Below are 24,727 nucleotides of genomic sequence, written 5' to 3'. Positions count from 1 at the left end.
TCACACTGCCACTCACTAACCCATACAGCCACTGATATATACATACATACATACTTTCAGGCATTTATCATGCAAAAAGAGAAGCAGAGAACTCTGGGTAACTCCAGAGTTTAGGTGGAGAGCTCCTCCGTATTACTTTGATATGTCCCTTTAAAATTCCTGAAGGAAGTTACCTCTTTTCCTCCTTTCAGAAAAGTGACCGGAATGGAGTTTGCAGGGACCACATGTCTCTTTCCTCATCTTTGCTACAGTCGGCATCTTCCCTAGTGTGAGAAATTGGGTTGTTGGTGGAGGGGGGTTAAACATTAATCGAGCAACAGCCACAGGGTGGACCACAAAAAAGTAACTAAATTAACCTGGGATTAACCCTCTGGTAGCTTCCTACAAAAGCAGTCAGGCTTAAATTAAAGGCAATGTGTAAAGTATGTATGCAGCATATGAACAGTAACACATATTTTAAAAAAATAGAGTAAACTTTAATACATTATTTGACAAAAAAATGACACAATCCGATAAGTAGAACTGGAAGTATGCAATCTAAAAGATGTAAGGCAAGTATAGCACCTAAAAGCAGATAGAGGCACTTGTGGTTATCTGGTAATGCGAGACTGGGTGAAAGTCTCAAGTACGGGCAGACATTGATGGAGCACTGGCCAAAACTGGGTAGGACACATGCTGGGGAGGGGAGGACAAGGCCTTCTTAGTACACTTTATAGGGTGCTCTTTGATTCAGTGAGAGGTCACAAGGAAGGGATCTGGGCACATCTCAGGAAGGAGATAAAGCTCGTAAGTAGGACTGGGAGACAAAGGCTAAACCTTTGATGCACATATCATTGTGACTGACATCCAGGTGTGACTGATCTCTAGTCACTCCCATAACATGTGCTGTGGGACTTTCAGCTTCGGAGCTTCAGAGAAAACCCTGCTGTGACAGACTGTTTTTCAAGAGGAAGAGGAAGCAGAGGAGTATTCACTTTATAAACAAAGCAGTACCGCAATATAAAACTTCAATGACTCAGACCCTAAATCACATTTGGTGTCTGGAGATGGATTATAAGAAGGGGATACAAAGCTTTGTGCAGCAACCCTGTATGCCAGGATGGGCTGCCAAGGTAAAAGACTAACATGCAGCTGTAGTGGGGCAACCCCATATTCCAGGAAGGGCTGTTGAGGATAACTCTTCCTTGTTGAACAGGCTGAATCCCATGTACAGTGAGGGGTGGTGACCAGTAGGTCACTGGAAGCAACAAAGACTGTGAGTGGTTCAACCCCGTTGGATGAGTGAGACACTGTGGGAACACTGTCACTCAAGTGTAGGAGCAAGATCAGGATTGACATTGCCGTCCTCTAATTGGGAGCGTGTGAACACTTACCTCATAGGAGAAGCCGCAGGACACCTCCAATCACTGCAGGAGCGCAAAAGCGAGGAAGAGAGACTGCCCCTTCTGAGTGCAGCTTCTGAGTCCACCTGTGGCCGAATCACCTGACTTGGTTTGGAAGTCGCTGCAAGTGCCCAAGGACAGGGCACACTTCAGGACTCCAAACGCCTCACTTCTGCCAGAGTGGGTGAGTGAGACATGTTTCAAGTTAGACGGCCCCAGAGGGAACTTGCTGCTAAATCAAGTGCGTGTGCACTGGAATACTATTGACTGCAAACCAGAGTTGTTGTGGACTCTTGAGACTCAGAATATTGGTGGGGCAGCCCTGGATTTTACCAATGATGAATATTTAATAACCACAATCGCTAATGCGAGGAGTGATTGGGACAGGGATCAGCCAGAATGCACTACAGCCCGACCTCAGGGGAGGATTGCGTAATTGTGTTTGTATATGTTGTATTCTTCTTATGGTAGGTAGTTGGTAAAAAAAAATATATATCTTTTTCGCTATACGAATGTGTATTTGGCTGGAACATGATTTATTGCTGCATGCATTTTGATTTGTGTGGCCGCGTTCACTAATCTGTATACACACCACAACGCCTTCCTAACTCCAGTAAAAAAAGAGAGCCTTGTACTGCTTGGACCATGCACACACTAAGAGTCAAGCGCAGAAAGGGTATATGGCCCAATTGCTCAGAATCCATAGTAGGCCGGCCCAGGAACATCAGGAGTAAAAGGCCACAACCACTTCGGTTGGGCCCAGGAATACCTGCGTTCCCCGTGACCCTCTGAAAGGGGTTTTAACAGTCACAACAGAAAAGATGGTTCATTCTCTCCCCTCGGCCTTATCGCGGCAGTCGATGTCTTTTGCGTTGCTAAAACCCTTGGCACTCTCTTCCTTTACCTTTCCCCCATCCTCTAGTCACTCATTCCTTATTCTTTTTCTGTTCTACCTCTTCCCCTTCTTTATCAGTCTTCTCTCTTTAATACCAGTATGTTCATTCTATTTTGGACTGCCACCTTGATTTTCTCTTTTTATTTCAGGTTTTGTGTCCTTGTTGCTGCCATCCCCATCTGCTGCAGCTTGTCCTCTTGTGAAAAATAAGGTATGTGTTTAAGCCTTTCATATCTTGATATAATAACGCACAATTAAATGGCCAGTGATAAAAGGGCCTGGTATGATATTGTGGCACTTTGAACTCAATTCGATTCTGGACATGGTAAAAACACATAGCTGTTAATATAAGGCATTTTGTAGGTCTAACTGTATTTTATTTTCATGTAATACACATACTATTGCTTACACCGTCTGACCATAGAATTATTTTTTCCAATGGATCAAAAGTTTAGAAAAAGAAATCTGTTCATCTTTTGAAGGTCATGCATATTGTGCAGAAATGTTACAAAAATGGGATATCTTCAGTAATAATAAAGCAAACCACGGTGAGTGTGGAAGGAAAGCGTGTTATATACTTGATCTACAAATTTGGCACCTTATAAGCTTAACACTATTGTAAAAAAAACACATATTTTGATCCAGTCTATGCAATAGCTTTTGCTGGACGTCACGTGTTGCTGCTAAGTTATCATTTTAAGCACCAGCCTGCTTAAGTGTCTCCTGCTTTTCTCATGACTTCTCCAGTAGCAGAAACTGGCAAACACTGCCAAAACCAAGAGTGATGACGTGGGGATCTAAACACTCAGATTAGGATGGAGAGTTTATCTCATTAGGCACCTTGTACACCATGCGCCTGTGGCGCAAGCTTTGGAAAGATGAGTTGAAGGCAGTCTTAGAATGTTGAGTTCTGACTTACATGCAGTGGAATAAAAGTATATAAAAATACACCTGTGTGTGGAGTGGTTATTGGTGAGTGCCTGGGCTGGTAGGACACTGCAACTGGCGATGAGATAGAGGATACGAATCCCGTGCACTGAAAGCGCTCTTATGTAGAGTTTGCCATGGTCCAGCAAATTGCTCGTGCCTGCCATGTGTGCTGAAGTCAAAGTGATGAATTGATACTGGCACCAGTCGAGTCTCAGCACAACACCGGCCTGTATAAAATGCTTAAAGATAAAGAAAGTGACATTGAAACTAAATGAAAAGGCCTCAAATAAAAGGGACTGCGCCATTGCACAAATTAATGCCATACGCTTTACGGAGTAAGAACGCTAAAGGAGTATGCAACCAGGTTACAAGCAGTGCACAGCCATAGTGCAGAACAAGTCAAACTGAAATTCATGTGCATCAAAAAAGATATTAACCAGGTGTTTGTGAAGAAACATTTAAGCACAGCGCTGACTTTATCTGCTTTCATGGACTAGTTGAATACAAGTTTTATCTACTTACCGAAACCACTAACAACTCATTGTGCAACAATTTGCTGTTGAATGACCCCTGAAAAAGGGCCAGAGGGGTTGTGCTTACGGAGCTGTCCCAGATTAAGTGGCCAATCACCAAAGCTGCAGCATAGGTGTTCAGAACAACTCCTTAGACAGCCATAAATTAAAGAGCACCAATGGAGAGCTAGGGCGAGATCCAAGCTCCAAAAGTCATTAAGGCTGACACCGAAGCCAGCACGTCACAAGATACTAGAGAAACTCTGTCTAATCAAGTTCCACAGAAAGCACCTGAAAGACCACTACCGCCCTCCAATGTATATATGGCTGCTGCATTCTTAAAACCAACAACTGCATTTGATACTGCCAAAAACATAATATTGACAATAGATGGACTGCATGGCTAGAGACTTTTGAAGATTTCATAGATGCAATAGATGAAAAAGATCATAAAGTATCGAGAAACAGCTGGTGAAGGAGTGAAAGAAGAGATGAAAAAGATATCACAAGAAGGTGAAGTGACGTGCGTTCAAATCAAAACAGCCTTGAATGTCAAATTTAATCCAGCACCAATTGTGGATTATAACCAATGCATATTCAGTCAAGCATGCCAGAGACCAGGTGAAGCCATCGATGAGTTCCATGAGAGACTGGATGTTATGGTTAAGCACTGTAAAATCAATTAATTTAATGATGAGGAAGCTACCCACCTCAGAGTAATCCATGGATGTCCGTCAGATTCCTTTAAATGACAAACGCAGAAAGAAACTCTGAGCATCAGAGCAAGTTCTCAAGGCTGCCCGTGCTGGAGAGAGTGCTGATCATCAAGTGACGGACAAGGTGGCCGGAGGTGCGCAAAGTACATCAGCCATGAACATGAAAAGTAAGTCAAGATACAAGGCCGAGGCGCACAAGGTGATGTCTCCATAGAAAAAGAAATCTGGTTACAGATGTGAACTGTCTTTTTCACGCGAATGTAAATGTCCTGTCATTGGACAGATATGCATCGGTTAGGAACCATTTCATTACAACTTACAAGGTGAAGAGAAAAGTAAGTGCATCCCAGTGTGAAGACATAATAGCCAACTGAACACTACCTCAGCGCCATTCTCCGCTCTCCCACACCGCCAAGCGGTCACACCTATTAAGGCTAGTCGACACCAAATGAAGTTCATCATCATCCTGTTTCCAGTGAAAGTGAGAATGACAATTGTGCAACATCGATGTTTACTTAAAAAAGCATGCACATGTGGGACTAGTCGAAAATGAGGAAATATCCAAGGTGAAGAAAAATCGACATGAAAAAATACCACAAACATTCAAACATTGTGCGAATATCACTCTAAAGATAAACTGGTGTTCGATACTTGTCATAATTGATAGCGATGCATCGATAAATATCATGCCTTAGGAGACATTTCAAGAGTTATCTTCATTACCACAACTTACAAAGTCAACACTAAAGTATACACATGGGCTCTCTCAACACCCTTAAAGAGTGTAGGTTCATGTGCAGCCACAATCAAACATAAGAAAACTGTGGTACAAGCGCCCTTTCATGTACTTCAGTGAACAGCTTCAAGTGACTGTCTGCTGACCTTCTACACTGCTGATGATATGGGACTGACATCAGTGAACTACAATATGAATGTTCATCATCAAATTGTAAGTCAACTTCTTTCATTATTTCACGGGTTAGGAAAACTCAAAACAATGAAAGTAAAGTTACACATAAATGAGGATGTTTGTCCTGTTGCTCAAAGACATGGAGGAGTTGTGTTTCACTTGTAAGAAGCTGTTGAAAAGGAACTTAGTTTGTTGCTTAAACATGATATCATTGAGTGCTTCACTGTTATGACACTATGGTATTCTGCCATTGTAATAATGCCTAAAGAAGACAGTGAAGAAACTGTCCTCATATGCAGTGACATTCGTCAGGCTAACAAGGCAATTGAGTGAGAGAGACATCCTGGTCCGCACATTGCTGATATGATAGCACAACTGAATGGTGCTGAGTTCTTTTCTCAACTCAACCTAAATAAAGGATATCAACAATTGGAACATGAAGAATAATCCAGGCACATTGCAATCTTTGCTACTCATATAGGCTTGTTTCGCTACGACCGATTGAGTTTTGGTATATCCCCTATTGCAGAACTTTTCCAAGACGTCTTTCGATGTATCATACAGCCTGTAGTAAATGCATTTAACCATAGTGATGACATATTGATTATAGGAGCTACAAAGAAAGAGCATGACAAAGCACTCATGTAAGTATATTGTTTGCTGAATGATACAGTCTTAACTATGAATGCTGGCAAATGTGAATTCCACAAGAAAAGCTAGAAATTCTTTTGATATGTTTTTTTCTGATGGGGGTATGAAACCTGATCCAGCTAAACTACAAGCTTTGTCTACTGCAAATCTCCCAAAGACATTTCAATGTTATAATAATTTATTGGAATGATCAGTTACAGTTCTAGATATATACAAGCCTTTGCTACAGTCAGTGCATCGTTACGAGAACTAAAAAAAAATAGTGTGTCTTTTCATTGGTCACAAGAATGTGAGAAGAGCTTCCAAAAGATAAAGCAAGCTATTGAGAGCGCCACTGAAATGGTCTACTTTGATCCAAAATGTTACACAGAGATTGTAGGTGGTGTTAGTCCTGTTGGGTTAAGAGCAGCCTTGCACAGCACAACAAACAGCCAAATGTCCGGGGACGTATAGTGGCCTACACCAGTAAAGGCCTGTCACAAATAGAACATGCGTGCTCAGAACTGAAAAAAGAAAGTTTGCTGGTGGTTTGGGCTTGCGAATATTTCCATGTGTTTCTGCACAGAAATCCCTTCACAGTGGTGACTGATCATTAGCACTGCTGACGATATTCAGCAATTCCAAAGCCAACATTCCTTCTAGAATTGAAGGTTGAGATTTGAGGGTACAAGAATACACCTACACAATTCTTCATCTTCCAGGGAAAGATCAGAATCCTGCTGATTATTTTTCATGAGAGCCATTACAATGCAAAGTATCCCATCTAAGACAGCTCAGGCTTTCATCAATTTTATTGTGAAGTCAAACACAGCAGCTGGCATGTCTTTAGAACAATTTATCACAACCACGAGCCAAGAGAGTGAATTGTTAAAGTTAAAAAAAAATATTGTTTACCAATTATAGAACCATCACTTTAGACCGCTCACTAATTACAGTGAGTATTTGAAGGTCAAAACTTTAATATATGAACTTTCAGTGCTGCAAGAAGGCCTCATTCTGAGAGGTACAGGAATTGTTGTTTCCTAGAGTCTCCGACAACAAGTGATCAACGTCACCCATGAGGGACATCAAGGAATAGTTGCCACTAAGAGAGCTAATTGTGATTGACTCTGATTTCTGTATCTTGATGAAAGGGTTGAAAAAGAGTTGAAGACTTGTCACATATGCAACTGTCTTTCATCTCCAGTTATTCAGCACCCTTTCAACACATTAAAATTGCCATATCATGCTTGGGAGAAAATTGCTATTGGCTTCTTTGGTCCTCTTGAGAATGGACATCATCTTCTACATATTGTTTATGAATGCTTCAGTTTTCTATTGGTAAAAGACCTTTCATCCACTACGCATGAAAAGGTTATTAAAAATTGGGTGGCTTGTTTGCAACATGGGGTGTACCTGCAATTTTAAAATCTGACACCCGCCCACCTTTTAATAGTCCAGCATTCAAAGAATTTCAAAATCACCTCAATATAAAGCATCAAAAAGCACTCCTCGTTTGCCCTAGGCCCATGGTCTGGTAGAACGGCTCTTGAGTACTATAAATGAAGCTGTTCAGTGTGCTGCATTGGAGAAGTTCAACCTCAAAGTTGTTTTGAACACGACTCTTCGAGCTTACCATTTGGCTCCTCACTCAGCAAGACGGGAAAGCCCTGCAACTCTCATGCTTTGAAAGAGCGATGACGACCAAGCTGCCTCAGTGGACCAACCTCAGATCCAAGAATGAGAAAAACATTCATGCTACAGACTCACAAAACAGACATCATGTTAAATACATCACCTTGACTACAGGAGATCGAGTGCTTGTAAGACAACATAGAGGCTGAACCCTTTACCATCACTAGCACCATAGGACACATGGTGAGTGCCCTGCTTCCCTGGAAGTACCTTACGAGAGATTCCTCTCATTTTCGAAATGTGGCCCACCACTCACCAACTGTTGATGACTCTGTGTCTGCTGATAATTCAACCTCGCCTGTGCAGATCACTGACACTTCCACTGCCAGTTCCCAGTTTTCAGTGACCCAATCAGGATGTGTGATTAAGGCACCACAATGCTTAATTAAAGAATTGTAATTGTTTGTATATCTATGATTAACTGTACATTTATTCATGGTTTTATTTTGTGTATTTATTTATTTTTTTACTCATTTTGAAAAAGTTGCAACTTTTAATTTAGCAAAGCAGGAGATGTAGTGTCTTGTAAATATAAGAACGCTGAAACTCTTTTGGTTCCACTGTACACCGTTGGCCTATGGCATAAGCATTGCAGAGATGAATTGAATGCAGGCTAAGAATGTTGAGTTCTGACTTACACGCAGCGGAATAAAGACATGTAAAAATACACTTTGTATGTGGTGTGATTATTGGCGAGTACCTGGGCTGGCCGGACGATACAGCAGGTGTAGCAGAGTCAGCCTTGGCGCAGTATAATGCAATTTTTACATTTGGCATGAAAATGTGAAATTCCAGCAAGTATGTATCCCTTTAATATCATTTTTCAAACATACACATAATATATTTTCCATTTAAACCGAAGTTGCATAGTAGAATGTAGGAAAAGTACAACACAATGAAACAGTAATACAACACAGTAATAACATCAAGTCTGCTGTCCATAAGCATTATATACCACAGATGAACTAGGACCCCTATTCTGAGCTGCAGTGGTGCCCGACACAGACAAATTGTGGTGAGGCGGGTGAAGGAGCCATGGGTTGGAGCATGTGGTGTGGTTTCAATAATAATAAAAAAATGATTTAAAGACTTACCTGGTTCTGCAAGCCCCCTTGCACTCCTCTGCTTCCAGTTCCAGGTCACTGCTGGTTGGATTAATGCTCGCTCAGGCCTAGGGAGTCTGCCCTGTTTCTCCAATCCGGCTGTGCAGTACAGCTAAGTTGGAGAAACCTAAGTGTGCATCCTAAGATGGCCAGCCAAACTGACATGCGCCGTTAAAAGTGCATCTACCACTCCATCTCCCTGTTCCATGGCCAGGCCCCTCTCTACACATGCTGGCTCAGCCCACAGCTCAAAAATAAAAAGGTAATAAAATATTGTTTTTGTGAGGAGCTGGCCAGGCTTATGCTGTCCACTATTCTAGTGGGCACCTTGCACTAGTCCACACAACCCTTATTGATGGTAGGTTTAAAGACAACCTATATAGAAAGCTATCCTAGTGGCAGCTGTGGAGAGCAGCCTTCAGGCTAAGTATTGAAGGAATTTAAAGCAGCTTGTTTTACCAGTCTATAATCTCATGAATGACCAAATGAAAGGAGAACCACACCAGGTATATATATAACATATATGTATTTATTCTAACCTATGGTCAGCCAATGAGGGAAGGCAGTAGTCCTATCATCATCACAGAGTGGGATGGGGTCAGGGAGACCACTGACCCCACCCCACTCTGTGATGAAGTGTCACCGATTGACACTCGACCCTGGGCGCTCCAGGGTTTAAAACTGAAGCGCCCAAGTGCGAGGCAATCAGTGACGCCATCCCTCGTCACTGAGGGGAGGGTCTCAGCAACCTTTGCTGACTTGAGAACGTCACGCCTTTCTCAGCCCAGCAAAGTTCAGTTCAGGCAGTCAGGAGCCAGCACTAAATGCACATGTGTGTCTCCCGGCTGCTTAAACTGAAAGTGAACAGTGTCTGTCAGGCTGACTTTTGTTCAGCCTGACAGACACTGTTCCTACGGAAAAAGGGAGCGGGCGAGCCCTTCCGCCCAAGTGGACCAGCCGCGCCTGGGCAAATGACAATTGTGTTGCCCCAACATGTAAGGACTCGTTCTCTGTGGCTCACACAACAAAGGAGCAGTGCAGCCTCCTCACTCTGGGTCCAGCATGTCACATCAATCACTATTTGCAAACTTTAAGCATGAATTATTGCTGGGCCTGGGCTCCGAGGGTCACTGCGAATTAACACTTATGGGTGAGGCAGGATATCTTTAGAATCAATGCTGTTTTTGGATGCTTAGATTCCTGTTTCCTGGTAGCTGATGTACAAAACAGCCTTGTCCGCACCTATAGAATGTTTTTATGAGAAGGGGTGGTGTTATGCACCCATTCATCATGTTTTTTTTTGTTTCACTCATTTTGCACTCATATTGAGGTGCAATGACGGGCAAGTGAGGTTACGAAGGTTTCGCAACTTGCGGTATGCTAGCGAGACCGGTACTAGGATCTAAATGTAAGGTCTGAACAAGCAACTTTTTGAACATATTTTGCCATATGTACAACCTCTATGGGCCTCATTTATGGTTTTTTTGCCATAGGGCAACGCAGCAGACCTTCCTGCTGCGCTGCCCTACAGCAAAAGAAAAGGGCAGGAATGTGCCGTATCTATTAGATACAATGCATTCCTGTCCTTTTTAACTGCAGCGGCAGACAATGGGCTGCTGTGCACCAGCGCAGACACCTTTGCACCATGGTGCAGTGGTGCCTGCATTGCAAGGATGATTATTTTTGTGCAGGGGGAAACCTTGCTCCACAAAAATAATCACAAGAGACGTTTTACTCTTTCTATGTGTGCTGCAGATTGCAACACACGTAGAAAGTGGAAATACGAGGAGAAATAGATATTTCTCCTTTTGCCACCCTTACACCTCCACTGGAGAGGCGTACGTTTTTGGCGCTGCCTCAGACTTATGATTTCTCATAAATCTGGGTAAGTGTCAAAAACCAATGGATGTTTCTGGGAACGCCTCCAGCAACACCCATGGAACTCCCTTACACACAATTTTTTTGCCTGAAAGGAGCAGGCATTTATAAGGGCATAAAAGCCATGTAACTATGATTTATGTGGCCTTATAAATATGCCAGTGGCGCCATCGGAACGTCAAAAAAGTGATGCAATTGTGCTGGTAGGGCCTCATAAATGAGGCCCTATGTTTCCAACAAGTCCCATCGTCCAATTGCACTAATTGTAGATGCTGACTTAAAACAAGTGTGCAGTTTTCCCAATGCCCTGACAACTGACAGGTTCTGATCTGGGCCTTGAGCTTCTGGCAAAGTACAGCCTTCATGGTCAGAGGCAGATGAATGGGCTGAGCGCACGCGACGCACGTCAAGTAATAGAAATCTGGGCCTATGGGAACATTATTCATAGTTGATGAACACATACCTTTTGTAGAGCAACGCATACATTTCAGTAAGGAACGCATACATCATTTGATGAAGCACATTTATTAGAGCAAAATGTGTGGCTCTACTAATGAAACGCATACATCAAATACTGAATTGATTAGAATGTTCGAAGATGGGCATGATTTTGAGGGAAACTAGTTTCCACAGACTTAAAACTTATTTCATATTATTTAACTAGAGTAGCAAAAATTTACCTATCGAGATATATGGAAAGAAGCACATACAGAGTGCTCATGTGTGCTTGTGTGTGTGGATGTGTGGGTGGGTGAGTGTGTGCATATGTGTGTACCCAAACAGAATCATTTGAATGCTGTTTTAGCAATGCTCAACTGCCTAATGATAGCCTCCCCACAACAACACACACAAAATCAGTAATTTAAGCACTTCTTTATTTGAGGAGATACAGAGAGAAGTTACAGAGAGAATTAGGCCCACCAAGACCCATCGGACAATATCATGAGACTTACAGACAATTGCTCCGGGACACAATCTCACATAGCATTAATGTCTAACATGTGCAGTATATAGCTGGTAGGGTCTGTGGGGCATATTATCAAGGACCGGTGTTAAAATTATCGCCATTTTATCGGCAGGAAACTGTCGATAAAACGGCTATAATGGGCTTGATAATACGCCCTTATTAATTCCCATAGAAGCTCATGTTAACAAGGGCGTATTATCGAGCCCATTATCGCTGTTTTAGATAAAATGGCGATAATTTTAATACCGGTCCTTGATAATATGCCCCTATGTTCCCTGTTTTTTACTCTCATCAGTCTCCCTGGGTTACCTGGGCTAACTTTTCACTTAGTCAACTTGGCATCCTTAAAACCCACTATCTTTGGGAATGGGAACTGCTTATAGGAAAAGTGGTGGATGTATGTGGTCATAATTCCCTCCCTTTCTCTTTATGCAGCTGTTAGACCTGACAGCCTTAGAGTAGTCTTCCCACCCAACCTTTTTCCTTCCTCCTCCACTTTTCTGACCTCGTTGTTGCTAGTATTAGAACTCTGCACACTTTACCACTGCTAACCAATGCTAAAGTGCGTGTCCTTTCTCCCCTAAACATGGTAATATGGATTCATCCCCAATTGGAATACTTAATGTGTTTATCAGTCTCCAGTAAAGGGGTAATACATGTATCCGGGGCCTATAAATGAAATGCTACTAGTGGGCTTGCAGCACTGATAGTGCCACTCACTTAAGTAGCCCTTTAATCATGTCTCATGCCTGCCATTGCAGAGCCTGTGTATGCAGTTTACACTGCAATGTCAACCTGGCCCAAACCTTCCCTTTTAACACATATAAGTCACCCAAAAGGTAGCGGTGGCGCAGCTGGCCCTTTGGCCGTCCGTGGAGGTCCCATGGGGGCCTCATTGATGAGAGGGAGGGGGTTGTGATGGTGAGATTCCTCTGATGGAAGAGCAGGAGAGTGCTGGCAATTGACGCCCGAGACAGCAGGTAAGAGCATGGGGCGCCACCCCCAAACGCCTGCTGCCTGGGGCAGACCACCTCCTCGCTCCCCGATTGCTAACACACTGTAAGGTAGACCCTGAACAACCCAGAAGGCAGGTTGCAATGTATTTAACAAGCATTTACAATGCAATGGTTTTGCCTTTGTTAAAGTTTGAGCTATTGGCAATGCTCTTGACATTATTTTTATTTATGTTTTTTTTTTACATAAATAAATGGCATTGTCATTTGCAATGCCACTAGCTTTATCTTTCGCAAATGACACCCACAAAATCCTACAGAGAGCCCCCCAACACACACCCACACAGAGCCCCCCCACACACTGCGAGCCCCCCCACACACTGCGAGTAGTTTTACACTCTACGTATACCCACACACACATACATATAGTTCTAGGAGTCGGTGCGTGCTGGCAGAGGGCGACAACAGGGAGTGTGTGTGATGTGCATGGAGTGGTATCCTGATGTGTGCGTGGAGGCATGCCACGCACATCGTGGTATAGTTTGTGTGATGTGTTTGGCAAAGTGTGACGGGACTCGGAGTGCACCATGTCTTGTGGTGCGCGCGCGAAGAAGCTACCTTGAGTAGAGTGAGGTATGTGTGTACCGGCTGCTGAGTAGTCTGCTAGGACCGGATGTGTGAGGGTGTGCTGTAAAGAGTTATGTGTCGGTTGCTAGGTTACATTTTGTGTTCCGATGTTATTGATTTTGAATGTTAGGTGAATGTAAGTGTGTTCATTGCTTGGTGTCAGAGGATGGACGGGCATTGCGCTTTGGGGATGCGCTATGCATGGAGCAGGAAGGTGTGTGGTGAGGGAGGGATAGGTGTCGTTTGGTCTCCAAAGGTGTGCTTGCAAAGTAACAACGTTCGGTGTGAAGTTACCTCAAATCGTGTGTTTGGATTAGGTGTATGAGGGTATGCTGATTCTGGGCCTACTCCATGGACAGCTAAGGGTACGGTAAATAAAGGGAAACAACGCCTTCTCACTGGATAAAGGGCAAATGCAACACCAGAAACTCTTTAGGGCTGAAAGAATTGCAAACATGACAACGTTCGAAATTGGCCTGTGAACCAGGGAGCAGGCACACACCATGCAGAGGAGAAAACTAGATCAAGTGACACTTCTCACCATAGCAAGAATCAAAACAAAAATACCTCTGTCTTTTAGCCATTGGACATTAGCAAAACATTCACAATAGGTAATTGGGAGGCATTCTATGCAATAAGTCAAGAAGTTGCCCCTGGCATTTGCTGTTTTAACTGCCACTGAGAGGGAAGGAAGATTCAAACATCCCAATTATTTAGCTGTAAGCAGACACGCCAAAGAAGCCACCACATATTGTCACGCTTTAAACAGTCAACGGCTAACAATCTACATAAACACTCAATAACAAACTGCTCTATGTAAAAGCGCCGGCTATATGTAAAAGAGTGCACAAACACCTGTCTATGTGGGATTGGTGAACCCTTACTTGTAAATAGCAGGCCAATTCCCCACCCCCAAAAAAGATATGTATTCACACCACATATTAATTCGGTAGGACCGGCCTACGGAAGTAGGCTACATTTTCTGGTGTATGTTTGGATTGTTTTATGAGCAAAGCTTTGTTGTTTTTGATGACAAGCACATTTCAATGACATGCTGAGAAATTAAACAAGTTTGAATAGCGATTTTTTATCGCATGCATTTATTCACATCGCTTCTGTAGGCAAAAACAAAGAAATCCCCTGAATTTTAACAGTGCCTGTCCCACCGTTAATATGAAGAAAAAGTAGAATAAGCAAACAAACCTTGTCGAGCTTTAGCAATATAATAACCTCAATTTAGACAGTAACAGACCACCCAGTTCCTGTCTCACATGGTCTGTGCTCAGGTACTGCAGTGGTCAAAGTTCAACTGATCTCACCTTTTTACGGCAGTTCCGTTAATCAGATGCCTTATGACTAGAACTCGCAATACCTTGCTCCAACTCCAAGATCACCGGAAATCTGTGCACGCCGACAGGGGCGCACCTATCATTAGTGGCAATATGTGCCAGGTGTACGGGAGCCCGCTACACCACAATGACGACTATATGTATCTACACAACAAAGCAGCAACATATCCTTATTTGTATTCTTGCATTTTATTCAACTTCATGTAAGTATAGCGTGTAAAATAAAGAGTGCAGCTTGAGGTTATGCTTGAACCGTGTCACACGCCCACCTCCACTAATAAATATGAATAAGGGAAAGCAGGTCCCAACTCCCTGTCAAAAAGCAGAGGACATACATAAAGAGGTGCATGCAGACAAAAACTTCAATGATTAACTTTAAAATGCATAATGATTCTCTGATGGAGGACGGGGGGTGCGTGGAGGTATATGCGCAGGCGAGGCGGCGAGTGGGGGCTGGGAGGCCTGTCGGGCCACTCAGCCTGTCCTGGAGCTCGGATTGCCTCTGCCACGGCTGCATAGAAATCTGATCGGCAGCTGGAGCTGCGCCGCCCCCATGTCCCCCCCCCCAACCCCTTCTCCAGCTCTGATTTCAAAGCGCATTCACGACAGCTTCCCAGGGACCGTGTGGCATGTCTTGTCTGCCTACTCTTACACCCGCCCCCACCCACACAGTGCATCAGGGTCACGACTTGGTGCAAGCCTTGTCGAGCTGGGGGGAGTGGTTACTCCACCCTGTGCCCACCGTGAAGGGGTCTCCGGCCGCCTCCACAGCACCACGGTTGCGGGTGCCCTGTGTATGCCAATTGTTCTATGACACGTAGGAGACACTGGAATGGAAAAGTAGCGTGTTTCTAACTTGCCCGTTGCTGTTCCGTCTTCGCTCTCCAATCGCGTCGTCTTCCGGTGTATAGGGCCCTTTGTATCTTGTTGCAACTCGAACCCGCCCTCAACCCCCGTTAAAATACTTCCCAAAAGAATGTAAAATATTGTGGTTGCAGAGTTAACAGTACTCACGACTTTGTTGTGGCAGAACATGATTATAGACACGTTATTAACCAGATGAAACTGGTGCTTGTGTTATCGACCTCGGAGGGATGAGAGGCCCAATATAAGTGCAATCTTTCCCTGCCGGTCTTGGATCGCATCAAGATGGCCTTCCGAGCGCTTTCAAATCGTCGACTTTCACGCTATGTGTAGCAGGGGCGCCTTCATTCCAAAGTTCACTCAGCCGGTCACACTTTGTGACCCTGTCTCGCTTTCACCTGCGCTCATAAACGCCTAGTCACGCCGACCGACGGTATTGTACGAGTTTGCAATCTTTTTATGAAACGGTGTCCTCCGCCCTTTCACAAGTGTAGTTAGTATTTTTGCCCCATAGACATCAACGGTGTATGCAGGCGCTATAATGGCGGCGTTTGTGATATTTCGACAAAGCACTCACACAAGCAGGAAGGCGGGTGCCGGCTCAATGCCGGACCAGATTCGGGGGCGTTCCCGGCTTTGGCTGACGTCGCGTGACGTAGCCAAAAGGGAAAAATTCTCGGGAACGCCCCCGAATCTGGTCTGGGATTGACAGACAGAGCCCTCTACCAATGGCTAGCCTCCATTTATGGAGCTAGCCAATGGGAGGAGGGGGCTGATACCCGACCCCACATAGAGAGATATCGAGATATCATTAGATTTTGCTAGCGCATGCGTACTTCGTACGCATTGCGTAGGCAAAACCCAAAAAGCAGGATTTGTACTTTTTAAAGTGAAAACTCTCATATTTGTTGTTCACTACTTCAAGGTCTATCTTTTCCATAGGATAGCATTGGGATTACATTTTATAAATGTAATTGCCTATTGGTAAGAGATAACCTCTTCAAGTCTGGTGTCTCTGGAATCACAAATTAAAAATCCAAACTATAAGTGCAGTCAGATTTTACATTGCAAGTCTGAAAATGGCACTTTTAGATAGTTTTCCTTTTCTTGTTTTAGCACTTGGTACCTGTATCCTGTCTCTGATCATATGACTGGGAGTAGTTTGCAGTTGGGCTTTGTGTATTCCTCCTAGACCACCACATACATTGGACAATGGACCATCTCCAGCAGGATGGGAGGGAGGTATTGGGCACAGCCTCACTTGCACCTGAAGAGTCTGTGTGCTGTCCATACACAAAGGGCTGTATACCCCCCTGTAGTGAGTCTGAATCCAAGGCAGAAAGGGTGGACCTCTGTGCACTTCAAATGCATGTCTCTGAAGTCTTCCACACTTCAAAGGCACCACTGAGTAGAGTACTGGATCTCAGACATCACCACTGGAGTACACTTTTAAACATGTGGATACTCTGTCAGGAAAAAGGACTGATGTACTGTAGAAGGACTGTAATGCTGTTTGGCTGCACTCTGCTGGACTCCTGCTATGCTGTGCTGATCTGCTTCCCTCCTGCCTGGGTGTGAAGGACTGGACCTGCATTTCTTGACCGCAGAACACAGAGTGACTCCAAGGGCTAGCTGAAGCATCAGGGACATAAAAGGCTTCCGAATCCTGCACCTGGAAATTGCCATCTGTGGGTGTACCCTGCAAGTGGTGCCACCCCAGTCCTGGACCCTTGGAAGTGGGCCTAATGTGCTTGCAGTGGAACCGATGCATGTTGTCTGTTGAGTGACACATCCCCGAGCAGAACTGATGCATCACCTCGGCTGAGTGGCGTATCCCCGAGCAGAATCAACGCATTGTTGCTGCTGCATGGATTGGACCCAAGGCAAAAGTCTTGCATCTTGGTACTAATGCATAGCCTTCAGATCCACCACTGTGTGGAGCTTTCCCTGGCGCAGCTCCTTGCATCTCTAGTCGATGGCAGCCTCGATGACGAAACTTTGCAACGCAGCTTCACTGCTCATTGGAATCGACACATTGCCTCAGCTTCACATCACTTTCCTAACACCTGACTTCACATCACAAGCCCCGTCAATGGGATCGCAGTGGAAGCAACAGGACCTTGCACCGCAGCTTTGCTGCATCTTAGTACCAACCCATCGACTCGGCTGCGCGATACATCTTCTACTCTGATCCATGCAACTCTCTGCAACCAGAATTTAAGGTACTCTGTTCAGCGGACCTCAGTGGGTCTCTGTAACCAGCCCATTCTACATCGTGGCTGGCCTGAACTTGGGACTTTGTCCCAGTCCTGCGCAACCACATATCCCCAATAGTGCTTTATGCGTTTTGGTGCTATTCTTTACTATAAACTTCAAAATCAAATCAATATGCCAGGTTCTACTAATTGGAATTTTGTCATTTTAATCTTGTTTATTAGAGTCCAATATATTTTTATAATCTGGTGTGGGATCTTTTTGTGTGGTGTTTTTACTGCTTTACTGTTTGAAGTATTGCACAAATACTTTACACACTGCCTCTAAGTTAAGCCTAACTGCTCTGTGCCAAGTCCTAAATGGTGAGCACAGGTTAATTTAGGGTTTTTCTACCCTTACCATACTAGGATTGTGGATGCTCCATGACCAAGGCTCATACTCCAGTTAACCAGTAACCCATACTCTAACAACAGCAGACTGAGGCAACAAGAGACCTTCAGCATTTTCCTTTAAGACATCAAGGCTGATTGGCCGACATCCTGAGACTACGGGCCTCATAAACAGTTTCAGTTATTTGATTAAATGATCCCTGCGCCAAATGGATTGGGGTTTACAATGCAGACCTAGCAATACAGGATACTTTTCCACATGGCATGGTCTAATCTCAGTTGAATACGAGCCCCATTCTTGCTAACATTTTCCACCTGCTTTTAGCAAGTAGTAAATGTCAGTCGGGAATCTACTGCTAGTTGGGGCTCCAAGTGCAAGGAGCCATAGTGGGTGCAGCAGGTCTGAGTGATGGTGCAAGAGTCCTTTACTGCTCACCATGGTACAGGAAGAGGTAGTTAGGGCTCAGGCTGCACCTCTGCATACAGTTTCGCTGGGTGAAGGTCCCTATGAAACCGGGCTGCATATTTCTGGACCTGCAATTAGTGGACCTGGGATTTATATTTCCGGCAATACGAGGTGAAGGAATATTGGGCAACTCAAAGTTGACCAGAGGATTATCATTCCAGGGATACTGGTTCTATAAACTTGCAAACTCGCAAACTGAATGCTTTAATCATACCTGTCCCTACATGTTTTGTGCTGTCCTTCACTGTGTGCTGTGTCACAATTCATGTTTTTGTGTGGTCATGCCCCATGGGCTTTTAACATCTACCTTTTTGGTAACTTATAAGTATTAAAAAGGAAGGTTTAGGACTGGAAATGAAATGAAATGAAAAAAGGATTTATAAAGTGCATGGCTGCCCGGGAGCGTCCCAGCGCTGGTGAGTGAGTTGGCGGGGGAGATGGATTTTATGGGAAGAGCCAGGTCTTCAGGAGTCTACGGAAGGAGAGAAGGTTGGGTTCAGCACGAATGGCAAGGGGTAAGGAGTTCCACAGCTTGGGGGCATTGTAGGAAAAGAGGCGGCCCCCTCTGCGAGCCCTCTTAATTCTAGGCATGAAGGCTAGATGTAGATGGGAAGACCGAAGGTTCCTGTTGCGTTTGTAGGGTCTGATGATGTCTTTTAGGGTTGGGGGCCCCTGCCATGGAGAATTTTGTGGGTAGTGCATAGGGTTTTGAAGTGCACTCTCTCCTGTATGGGGAGCCAGTGGTGCGAGCTTAAAGCGGGTTTTGCTGAGCACCTATTGTTAGTGCCAGTTAGAAGCCGGGCTGCAGAGTTTTGGACGACCTGTAGTTTGGCAATGACTTTTCTAGGGGTGCCGAGATACAGGGCGTTGCCATAATCCAATCTGGAAAGTATGAGGCCCTGAATTAGGAGCTTCCTGGAATCAGGTGGAAGGAGTGGAAGGATTTTGCGGGTAGTCCGGAGGAGGCCATAGCAGGCCCCACGCGGTGTTACACGTGAGGCCCTGGTCAAGCCATACTCCCAGGCTCTTAATGTCTTGTTTTGAGATTGGTGCAGGTCCCATACAGGGCGGCCACATGGTCGTGGGTAAGAAGTAAGATTGATTGCCCAGAACCAGAATCCCTGTTTTATCACTGTTTAGTTTGAGGTGTGAGCTGTCCATCCAGTGAGTTATGTCTTTGAGGCAGGAGCAAAGGTCGTCGGGGGAACTATCCAGCTTACTCAGTGAGGCAATTAACTGGGTATCGTCAGCGTATGTCACCAGTTTAACACCATGAGGGGTAACTATTTTCTCCTGGGGGGACATGTACACGTTAAATAGTGTAGGGCTGAGGGAGGAGCCCTGGGGCACTCCGCAGTGCACAGGGGTCACGTGGGATTTAGCGTTTCCCTCAAGCACTTGGAAGGATCGGTTGTGGAGGAAGGATTTCAGCCAGGATAGGGCAGAGCCGGTGATTCCCAATCCCTTGAGCCGGTGGACCAGGGTAAGATGGTTCACAGTGTCAAAGGCTGCGCTCAGGTCCAGGAGGATCACTCAACTGATCCTCCTGAGTCGAGGATCTTTCTATCCTCTTCCACCACAGTAATCAGGGCGGTTTCAGTGCCTTGGCCCGGGCAGAAGCCCGTCTGGGAGGAGTGGAGTAAATCACCGGATTCAAGGAAGGCAGAGAGCTGGTGGTTGACAATTTTTTCTGCCACTTTGCTGATTCCGGGCAGTAGGGAGATGGGCCGGTAGTTACACAGCTCAGAAGGGTCAAGGTGTTTTTTTTTTAGGAGTGCTTTTACTATGGCCCCCTTCCAATTCGGGGGGATGATGCCCTGTGAAAGGGAGATGTTGATTAATTTAGCCATCGGGGAAATGATGGTAGGTGCGACTAATTTTAAGATGTTTAGCAGAGCTGGGTCCAGTGGGGAGCCGCTTTTAATTGACAGGAGAATGGGAAGAAGTATATCCTCCGTGATGGAAGAGAATGATTTTAGGCTAGGGTCCATGTGCTGATACACAGAAGGTAGGGATTCTGGTAGGTGGTCAGACTTGTTGGGAGGGAGGAGCTTGAGAATATTTTGGATTTTGTTATAAAAAAATTCGGCAAGCTCATTGCAGCGGTGACTGGAAGGGTCCAGGGGAGGGGGGGGTCGGGAATTTTGAGGAGTTTTTTTACAATGCGGAAGGTTTCCCTGGATGAGCTGGTGGAGGATCTGATTTTTTCCTCAAAGAAGGCAGCTTGGGTGGTTTTAAGGGCCCTTTTGTGGTTTAGGATAGAGTGATTGTATACTTTTTTTTTAGGGGGTCATATTCTTTCCTCCATGCTCTTTCAGATTTTTTGCATTGTTTTTTTAGGAGGCAGAGATCCTTGTTAAACCAAGGGGATTTGGTCTTTCCACCATGTTTGGGAGCAGTTTTATTAGGGATAATTATGTCGAGTGAGTTCTCAATCCAAAAAGAAAACTTGGTGTCTGCTAATAAGGTGTCGGGGTCGTGTCGCGGAAGGGAGAGTTCCAAAAGTTGCCTCCACTATTCCGTAGCTAATTTCGACCAGGGATGTTCGAGAGTGCTGAGAGCTGGTCTGGGGCGGGGAGTGATGGGGATGTGCCAACTAAAAGGGATTAAGAAATGGTCTGGGCACAGGGACATGTTCCAGTACTTTAAAATCGGCGAGGTTCGAAAAGATGGGGTCTAGGAGGCGACCCTTCATGTGAGTGGGTTGGCGGTTCCAGAGGCGGAGCTGGTATGCTGCGAGATCTAGTACCAATTCGGTGGCCACTTTGTCCCCAGGATTGTCAAAATGGAGGTTCAAATCTCCTAAGATGGTGAAGTTGGGTGAGGTACTAGCCAGGAAGAGGGAAGTTTCCAAGAGTGAACTGCAAAATTGCACTGGGGTGCCCGGGGGACGGTAAATGAGGATCCCAGATAGAGATTTCAGGGGGGAGAATTGGATGGCAAAATGGAAGTTTTTGCAGTCTGAGATGGGGCTGTCGATGAAATGGCAGGTGAGATGGTCTTTATGAATTATTGCTATTCTTTCTCCCTTCCCATTCGGTCGGTCAAGGCGTTGGATCAGGAAGCTCGGGGGCAAAGCTTGAACAACGTCTGGGTCGGAGTCTGGGGAGAGCCAAGTTTCCATTAGAAACAGGACCTCAAGGCGGTGGTCTTGTAGGAGCATTGATATCTCAAGAGAGTGTTTGGGCAGGGACCTGCAATTCAGCAGGGCCATGCTGGTTGAGAGGTGCGTGGGGTGGCAGGGCTCATGGGCCGAGAGATTGTAAGAGCAGTGGCGGCAGTGGCTGTATGAGTCTCCAATAGAGATGGTATGAGCACAGGATGGCTGAGGAGCCTGTCTAAGTTGAAGAAGGGTGTCCCTGGAGTAAAAAGGAGGGGGAGGGGGCTAGGGATAAGGAGGCAAAAATCTGGCGAAATGCGTCCCAAAAGATTATTATCTCCGATAATGCCCGAGTCAGCATTGCAACTGCTAGGACTCTGCTCCATCATTCCAAATTTGGAGCTCTTTCTGTGAAAGGGTAGTGGAAAGGCAGTGAATGACTTTCAACCCTCCTTCCTTGATTTTTATGTATTTTATTAGCTTCTTTTATTAGCGTTGTCCGGGTATGAAATAGAATGTGTGTAATGTGTGCATTTGGCAAGGGCAATTTATTTTAAAATCTCGAGGTAGACAACATTTTTTGTTTCATTAGAATCGGGAAGGAGAAGGCCCAACTGCAGCCCAACTGCAGCCCTGGTTGATGTTAGCAGGTGCGTGTTATTGGTGTAGTGATCCGCTGCCTGAGCCCGCTACAGCCCTGGTTGATGTTAGCAGGCGCGTGTAATGTCGTTGAATGAGAGAGTTATCAGCCGCGGGTAAATCAGTTTAATGAGAGAGTTGAGTGACAGCGAGTAGGAGAGGATTCAGTAATTGTCCCCGCGTGTAATGTCGTTGAATGAGAGAGTTATCAGCCGCGGGTAAATCAGTTTAATGAGAGAGTTGAGTGACAGCGAGTAGGAGAGGATTCAGTAATTGTCCCCGCAGACACGCTCATTTGCGTGTTCCCCCGCTTGAGGCCCAGATGCAGGCCTGTTTGATGTTAGCAGTCGCGTGTTCCCCCGCTTGAGGCCCAGTTGCAGCCCTGGTTGATGTTATCAGGCACGTGTAATTAGTGTACTGATCGGCGGCCTGAGCCCGACTAGAGCCCTGGTTGATTGTAGCAGGCGCGTGTAATTTCGTTGAATGAGAGAGTTCAGTAACAGCGCGCAGGAGAGGCTGCAGTAACGTTACTTACCATGCCTCCAGCTGAATGCGTTTGTCACACCCCCAGCACATGGCCACAGCAGACGACCTTCTGATTAATGTACGACCCACATGGCATGAAGGGTGGAACGTAGCACACGCCCCCAGCGTTTCTCATGCCCCCAGCATGCCCCTTGATGCGGCGCAATTGCGTTCACATGGCATGAAGGCCGAACACCCCCCCCAGCGTTTCTCACGCCCCCAGCGTGTCACGCCCCCAGCGTGTCACGCCCCCAGCGTGCCCCTTAATGCTGTGCAGCAATGTAAATGGCGCTTGTATGTATGACTCACATGGCATGAAGAGCGGACACACGCCCCCAGCGTGTGTCATGCCCCCAGCGTTTGTCATGCCCCCAGCACACGCCCACAGCACAACGCAGACACACCCACAAAGGACTACTTTGCTGGCACGGTTCTTTTACCTTTTAAATGTATATGGTGGCCGTGCATATCCTATGTCCTTCTGCTGCAACTGCCCTTTCCAACGCTGTATTGGGTGTTGTGATTGGTGCTGTGGTTACTGAGATTACCCGCCTCAAAGGTTTGGGCTCTCTCTTTATAATATTAGTATGGATGCACCAGATTTCGATTTTGGCAGAAAGGGCAGTGCATTGTACCTTGTGTGCCAAACCATATGCCTACCCACCTCATTTAGAGGCCAGCGTCCTATAAGGTTTCTGTGTAAAGGAGCCCCTGTTGGCTCCACTGACAAAAAACTTTAACTAACAGCCGGACGGAGTATGGGCCATCGGAGGAAGGCCATTACATCACCCACATTATTTAGGGTAGATATGTTAATGGCTTTTCTTTTCCTGTCCGCATCTGCCAGGAAAAACTTGCAGTGAGGGACAGAAACAAATAATTACCTCATCACCCTGGCAGAAAAAACCCAAGGTGTTGGTGTCAATAGTTGGTTTTGTTTTTCACAAACAAACTTACGGTTTGTAAGTTTGTTTCTGAAAAACAAATAAATATGAAAAGTTTGGTGGATGACCATCAAAACCGACATCGGCGGTCCACCAAACTTTTTGCACATTAAAAGGACCTGCCATGATAGCGGTTCCATTGAAAGTACAGAGATGACTTCTGGGCCTGCTAAATTTGGCAGATGGTAGTCCGTCAGGATGATGAAGGCAATGTCCTCCTACACTCCGATGGATGGAGTACCATCCGCCAATCCCTAAATCAGGCCCTACGCTGTACCTTTATTAACATTAAAATGGTTTCCCAGTGTAATACAATGCTACCCAGAGGTCAATGATTGTTGTCAAATGATTTTGAGGAGCATGGAGCGCTATCAGAAAGTGTGAATTATAAAGAAGCTACTGTAAATGTCAGCCAATGGAAGGCGGGCATAGGCAATGTACGAACAACAACAACAAATCTTGTGTAATGTTCTACCATGAAAACAGCACAGCATGTTTTTCAGCAGCAGGGGCTTTAATTATCCTTCTACCTGCCAGCATAGCGTCTCTGGGGTGTGACTCTGTTCCCCAGAGTGCCTCCTGTTGTGGGCATGGCCAGGACGAAACGCTCATAAGCGTGCAGTAAGTCTCACAGCGCGGGCATATTTTTCAGTAGTGGGGGCCTTCATTTTCCTTTCACTTGCCAGCATAACTTCTCTGAAGTGGGACTCCGTCCCCCAAAGTGCTCTCTGTTGTGGGGAGGGCCAGGACCAGGACGACACACTCATAAGCGAGAAGACCAGGCCAAGAGCAAGCCTGTCTGTGCCCATCAGCGTACATGGCTTGGATGGGCACCCTGTCTTTAAAGCTTGGGAGCAAAGAATCAGGCAAGAATCCCACACATTGAACATCAGGTGAGATTTATTTAGGGTGTGAAGGTATGGGCATGCACAAATCTACAGAGGTTGTCTCTGTTACGCGCCCATCAGTAACAATTGATAGTATGTTGAAGAGGGCTGTTGGGATACTATTGAACAAAATTTAGTTAACAAAGCACAGA

The sequence above is a fragment of the Lissotriton helveticus genome, chromosome 2_1 (assembly GCF_964261635.1).
Source record: "Lissotriton helveticus chromosome 2_1, aLisHel1.1, whole genome shotgun sequence".
Taxonomy (NCBI): domain Eukaryota; kingdom Metazoa; phylum Chordata; class Amphibia; order Caudata; family Salamandridae; genus Lissotriton; species Lissotriton helveticus.
This window is presented reverse-complemented; position numbering follows the sequence as displayed.